This window comes from Halyomorpha halys, unplaced genomic scaffold (assembly GCF_000696795.3).
Source record: "Halyomorpha halys isolate HHAL.00 unplaced genomic scaffold, Hhal_1.1 Scaffold766.1, whole genome shotgun sequence".
NCBI lineage: Eukaryota > Metazoa > Arthropoda > Insecta > Hemiptera > Pentatomidae > Halyomorpha > Halyomorpha halys.
Window position 1 is genome coordinate 82168 of NW_027111507.1, and position 7459 is coordinate 89626.

Consider the following 7459-nt stretch of genomic DNA (forward strand, 5'->3'; position numbering starts at 1 on the left):
ATATGACGAGGTAAGTTGTTTTCTCTAAAGCTTTTTATGTTCATTGGTGAAGTATTGTTAGTGATAGTAGTTTTTATCGATATAGAAAGTATTTCGATAGCAGTGTCGATCTGTTCTTTTGTTTTTAGTGGAATTTTTAAGTCAAGTACGTTTTCAAGATCAGTCCGAAATTTTTCCAGTTTACCTGTCCTGTAATCATTGAAGGAGGAGAGGGTCTAGGAATAGGATTAGAATGGATGTGAAGTAGAACCGGGCTATGATCTGAAGAGAGGTCATCTAAAGATTGAATAGTGGATTGTGATGTGGGTATTTGGGAAGTAACAAATATATCAAGGATATCGGGACGTTTTTTAAGGGATGTAGGCCAATAGTAGGATTTTTAGGAGAGAGGATGGAGTAACTATTGGATGTTGTGACTCGGGAAAGAGTCCTACCACGAGTATTGGACCTTCTGCATCCCCACTGTTGATCTTTGGCGTTGAAATCTCCTCCAGCAATAAATCGCGGACCAAGGGACCGGAATAAGGAGTCAAGATGGCTATAGGAAAAGGAAATACCTGGAGAACAATATATAGCTGAAAGTGTAATGATAAACGGGCGAAAGGATAAGATGACGGATGTTGATTGTATAATATTAGACGGGGTGGAAGGAATAAGGGAGTGAGGTAAAGATTTATGAATAAGGATACAAGAACCTACGTGGGATTTGTTGTCAGGGTGATCTGTTCTATATGTAATGTAGTCACGTATGTAGAAGTAAGAATGCTTTGTGAAATGGGTTTCAGTCAGTAGTGCAATGTCGATGAAATGTTCATGGAGGAAAATGTCAAGTTCGTCTCGATGGTTATGTATATTGTATGTAAATTTTATTTTTAAAAAAATCTCCAGCATTTATGTATTTGTGTTTTCGATGTGTTATTTTATCTACACAACCATTTCAGGTGATGACGTATTAAGATAATTTTTATAATATTCAAGTAAAACAAAATGTAACCATTAAGACAGATGGTTTATTTATGAACATTAAATGCTTATAAGATTAAATATTAGCGCGTTGTCCTTTTATCAAGGCTTAACAAATTTTTTTTTATCTTAAATTAGTTTTAAGATTTTTCTGAAAAAAAAAAAATATATATATATATATATATACGAGTGATAAAACGAGTGATCACTCATTAGTAATAACTATACATTTAAAATTTTAAGGAAGGTACCTGCTGCCTTATAGACGTGGAATAAGGCTGGATTTGGAAAATTTCGTACTTGATATTTATCATGGGAGTTCCGAAAATGTATAGGGTTCTAAAAAATGAAAAACCTTTCGAGATCATTATGCAAACGAAAATTATTTAAAAAGGAAGAATTAATAAACTCATATTTATTTGGTTTCTAATATATTATTAACCTTCGAACTTCAAACTTATCCAGTCCTTTCAAACCAAAATCCTTAGAACCATTGAATCATCCCAATCCCCTTATCCAGTTCCACCTATCCTTACAGGGCACCTCGAATGTTGAAACGGCAGTGGCCAAGAGCCCTTTTGTAAAATAAAATTGACAATTGGAATTCTGGTAATGGCCTAATGCTCCGCTCATGTAAAGTGATTGCGGCCTTAGCGCACATACTCTGCCTCCACTGGCTCATTACCAGTGATGCGGAGAGAGGGCTGCACTGGGATCTCGAAGGGCCTTACTCTTCCCCTCACCAGGGATCCTTAGGTCGAGATTTTAAATATTGTACATTATTTATTATACTTAGTTTGATTATATTCATTTTATTTATTTATTTTTCTTCTTATTTAGAGATTTTGTTCATTTATTTTTTATATTTATTTACTTATTTTATGTTATTTATTATTAATTTTATTTCTATTTTTTTTTGTGTGTGTGAATGTGTACAATTTGTGGCAGATTGTAATATTATCAGTAAATAAAAATTTTCTATTAAAAATAATAATAATAATGTGTTATTTATGTAAATTATATTTAATTTGATTTCAAAAATCATACTCAAATTTTTTATAAATGTGAAATAATTCTTACTTTTTAAACATATTTTAACGCTAGAATCGAATTAAATGATTTATTTGAGCTAAATTAAGACAAATTAATTGGTTTATAAAATCACTTTATCACTCATTTAACCGACTTTTTAAAAAAATAAAATTCGTTCATTAAAATTATAGTTACTTTTTAAAATAAAATAAGCTTTGCAAAATCGTCAGATTAATCCAATATCGGCCATATTGAGTTAGTTATAATTAGCCATCGCGGGGAACTAAACGGGCTCTAGTAAGGTCAAAAAACTCACTAAGGCGGCTGCTTAATTCAACGTATATAAAAAAATTTAAAAGCAATTGAATTAGTGTAAGGAAATTTACTTACTATGCTGTAGGGATAGACTAGAGCTTGAATCTAAAATTTTGTGAATTAAATCATTATATTATTAAAGTTTACGGGAACTTAGAGAAAGTAGAGTTGGTATCAGCCTAAATTCCTCTCAATAATAAATGTAGTTGGCTGAGTTCAATATGAAGTATATTAGGAGAAATATAAAAAAAAAATTGATTATTAATTATTTATAAAAATATAAGTGAAAATAGGTGATGTTAACTGTGTAAAATCAAAAAATATCAATTGGAGAATACCAACATAAAATAGACCATTACACAAATTTTAAAACAATGAGGTATTCTAAGGATTATATGAAATGAATTAATTAGATATAAAAATGTTAATAACATTTGGCCTTTATCAGAGTGAATTTTAATTCATAGTCGACAAACTAAGGTTTATGCAGTAAATATGATTTTTATGAGTTAGGTCGATGATATTAAACTATTTTTATGTTATTTAATGTCAAAATTTAAATTATGAAGTTTATTAAATCATTAATTAAGTAAAATGGATAAAGGTGAATATTCCGATTTCTAGGTAGTATATTTTTTTATTTAACAGGAATTTGCAATATATATATTCGTTTTTCATTGTCTTCAAATTAACATGAAAATATATATGAATATCTGTTTCTTCATTTTTTTGTTTGAATATACAATATTTTTTTTGTTTTTCAGTCTTGGGCAAAAATATAAAAATTTGAAAGTGAGAAACACTGACTTTCAAAATTAAGTTCATACACGTGATTGTTGTATTGGTCGATTTGAGTTTTTAAACAGCGACAATTTCTGATCTCCAATGATTTTTGTTTTATTTTATTCAAATTTTGATTATTTTTCAAATAATATTATTGAGTTATTAAAAAATATATATATATTTTTTAATCACTTTATTTTCAAATCCAGCTTTATTGCTCGTCAACACGATTGGGCAACCAGAATTAAACATGTCAACTTCACATTACCATTTTCGAGATAAGGTGAGCTAGGTCTTTTCTTTTATACATTGATATATATATATATATATATCAAACATCCAATTTTGTTACTTCCATTTATCTTATGAGCAAAAATTCGTTATGCAGTAGCTTTCTAAGAAGAACAATCCACTAAAAAGTGGGGTTGAATATCATTCAAAATTTTGTCCTGTCTAAATGTTCCTTTGCGGGTTTAGGGTTTCTAGAACTTCCTAGGTGTGTTAGAGGGTTAAAACTTTGTATATAATGGAATCTTTATATATAGTTTCTAAAATTTATAATGATTTACTAATGTAAATCTTTCCACAGGATCGTTTAAATTGATAAATATTATTAATATTTTACAGAAACTGTTAGCGGTTAATTTATATTATTGTATTTCCATGATATTTCGTACTTAAAAATATATATAATTATTATAAATATTTTGTTAAATAATAAATCCTGCAGAGGGGGACACCCCTTATCTCCTGATTATCTCCCAAACGTCCAAGATAACACGATTGTTTTTTAACTCAATCTTCGAAGACACAATAGGCGGACACAATAATAAATATATCGAAATGTTACAGCTCTGATCCTGGACTCGTATCTTTCATGCTGCCTTTGCTTTACGCAGTGACATATTTCGTATCCTCGATTTTTTCTTTTGCTTAAGCCTTTCTACCTTGCATAAACTGCATCATTATTGAATATTTTTTATATTCTTATTAAAAGTCAAGGTGAATTATAATAAAATATTATGTGAAACACATAAAGGGATTCTTACATGTTATGAACCAGAAAAACTAAAACAAATCGATTCCCGAACATGAGATCATTATATCGATAGCATTTGCATTTTCTGCGTCTCAAGAAACATATAAGGGTCTCGTCCTCTTATGTGTAAGAAATCAGAAGAGTTGGAAGTCAAAAAATCGATTGCAATTTCATTTTCAATGTCTCAAGAAACATATAAGGGGATCTTATATGTTAGAAATCATAAAAGTTGAAATAAATCGATATGCAAATGTGCGATCATAAAATCGATATCATTTTCATTTTCTACACCCCATAAAGCGTTTAGTATACATAGACAAAACATAAATATGTTCTCATGTGTTGTTTTGATCATTTATGAACTTTAAACTGATTTAATTCATCGTATTTAATCTTATCAATTGTGATAATGTTTCAACGGTAAAACCCTGTTCTCATTAGAATCCCCAGAATGGCGATTAGAATGAAAGTCATCATTCAAAGCCAGACTGACACAACTGATTTGAATGCAGAATTACAGTCCGATTGACACTTACTTGTAAATGATATATCAAGCAGTAAGGATCTTTTGCAATGTCTCCTTTGATTCGTAATAAAGTGAAAGCTTGTTTGGCCATTATTTTGGCATTTATCTACAAAAAAAAAAAAAAAAAAAAGGAAATGTACCATATGAACCAACCAATTCCCCTTCACTTCATATTTTTAATGATGGATTTCAAAATTTTCTTGGTAGTATGAATTCTAACTTTTAGTATTCGAACGGAAAAAAAGTCAGTTATTTCAGTCCAATTTATGATTGCTTTCATAAAAAAAATTGATGAGTTTACCAATTATAGTTTGGGGGAATATAAAATGCTGGTTGTTTCAAAACCTTAAAAAACGTTAATTTTTTTTTCTTTTATTCGAAACTTAGTATCTTTAAAACTTCCTACAACACTAGAAAACCTAATTGAACATCATTTAAAGTAGAATAAAGTTGCTAAACTAGGAGCCCTCATTGAGCCCTGTTTACATTTCATAGTTTCCGAGATTGTCTTTTAAAAAGCAAGATTTCATAAAAAATGAACTGAAAAATCAGAAGTTAGTCAATTTAATTTGGGAAATCTATATTTCATGAAACCATTTTTTTTTTTTTTTTTTTTTTTTTTAACCGTCAAAAATAATCTATAATAATTGATTTTTCGTTATTTGAAGAAATGTTGCTATTTGAAAATAATAATTCTATATTGATTGAATGTTAAAATTAAAAGCTCATATTTTATAAAAGTAACTGTGAATAATAAGCTATGAAGTTTTTTACTGTACCAGGGAGTTTTGAGGTTTCGGAGTTATAAACGAAAAATTAGATAAAATTTTAATTTATTCTTGAATAAATTGAACTTTTGGGAGTATGCATATACTTAAATATTTACTATTTAATGACATTTACTTTATCCTTTGTATAGTCTAGGTAATAATGAAACTTTCTTGATTAGACAAATATCATGAAAACTACCACTCCTAATAAGATTAATACCATAAACTACTTTATGACGTACATTAAACTAGGTTTAATATGAAAGCTAACAGAAATCTGTTTGTCTAAAAATTATTAAAATATTGCTGATCTAATCTAAATACATTGAACCCGATTTCTAACAGAAATCTGTTTGTCAAATGGTTTCTAAAACCATTTCTGTTTTTTTTATTTTATTTCATATTTTCAATGACATAGAGTAAATCAAATGCAATATCTCGACAAAAAATCAGAACAAATAAAGCGTGTAGATACCAATGTTAGTCGCTTCCTACGTTTACCAAACATTTGTACAGGCCTTGGATTTGCAGCAAGTGACAAGCGTGTACATTCAGCATAATAGTATTAATATACTTTACTACGAAACAGGGCCTTAGTATGAATATAAAATTAAACGCGTGTATAACATTAAATTAAACACATATACAAATAAATATGAAGAGATGGTTAGGGGTGCGGTCAGAAAAAAATACTAGAATAACAATTATTCTAGTTTGTTAGTGGCGCAAAACATCATTGGTCATCAACGCCATTTATTTTCTCTATTTATTTAGTTTTTTTTTTTTTCTCTTCTTTATTTATTTATTTTTTTAATTTGATTATTATTTATTTTTTTTTAATGTTAGTATTATTATTATTATTTACCATTCAATGTTATATTTTTGTCAGTAGTAGGTTTACTGACAAAAATATAGTATTTTACTTACGTATTTCATTAGTTACCTATATTTTCTTTCTCTCATTTTTTACTTCCCATAACTTTAATTTTTAAATTAAAATATTCACATTCATTTTTTTCTTTGCATTATATAACTTTATATTTTTATTTCCTTAATTATGTTACTTCACTTAAATATTTAATTACCTATATATACGTTTTATTTTTCACCTCTTTCATCACTTTATTTTTAATGATTTTGATTCTGTATTTATTTTACATTTTGTTTATATTTTCTCTTTTTTGTTTTGTATTCATTGGTTGTTATCTTGTTCTTTATTCTTAGCCCTGATGAAGGCTACAAATTCTGACCTAAACGTTGACACTATTAAAAAAGTTTTTACAACTTATTTTTGTTATTTTCTGACCGCATCCATCTTCTCTTCCTATATATTATCCACAATCAACTATATTCTCATCATTATACATATACATTTTTAATTTTAAAACCATTTTATCGGCTCCAAGTTATAAAAGTTTCTATAGATTTGTGTTACGTTGCGACATTAGAAACGTTTTATGTTACTGTGCGAGGGAAGAGGTCGACCAAAAATCTTTTACCAGACTGTACTTAACCACGCCTAAACTGTAAGCGCTGACGACAGAAAAGAAAAACTAAAAAAAAAAAAGTATACTTTCTATTTTGGGGTTACATAAATGACATTTCCTGGAGTACTGTTGAAATAGGGATATTTGAAATTTTTTGTATCGACCGAATATTCTCACGCAATCAATTTATCTTCGGTATATTTATTTTTCTTTTCTGTATTCATGCAAGAAATGAAAAGAATTATGTTTTTTCAGAATCTAAATTTTGTACTCGCTTTTTGCTAGGCATATGGGTATGCATATATACTTTCTTTGACTTACGTATTCGACTGATCACAAACTAAAAACATTTTGGAAAACAGCTTCTGAAAATCTATTGATAAAAGATATTAGTAACTTCAATAAACCTTTTCCTAATTGAAGACTGCAGGAAAAAAAAGAGGTTATTCAATTTTTGTTTTTTAATTATTGATAATAACGGTTTCTGATTTTTTAATAGTGGGCTAAATTAACTAATATATAATTAATAAAAATAATTGATAAA

At 28.2% G+C, this 7459-nt stretch overlaps 1 protein-coding gene across 2 annotated transcripts in view; it reads right to left on the bottom strand.

Moving 5' to 3' along the window:
- Window positions 1-7459, bottom strand: part of Ca-Ma2d (Ca[2+] channel Muscle-specific alpha2/delta subunit) — a 59313-nt gene that overhangs the window by 34001 nt on the left and 17853 nt on the right. The window lies entirely within an intron of this gene.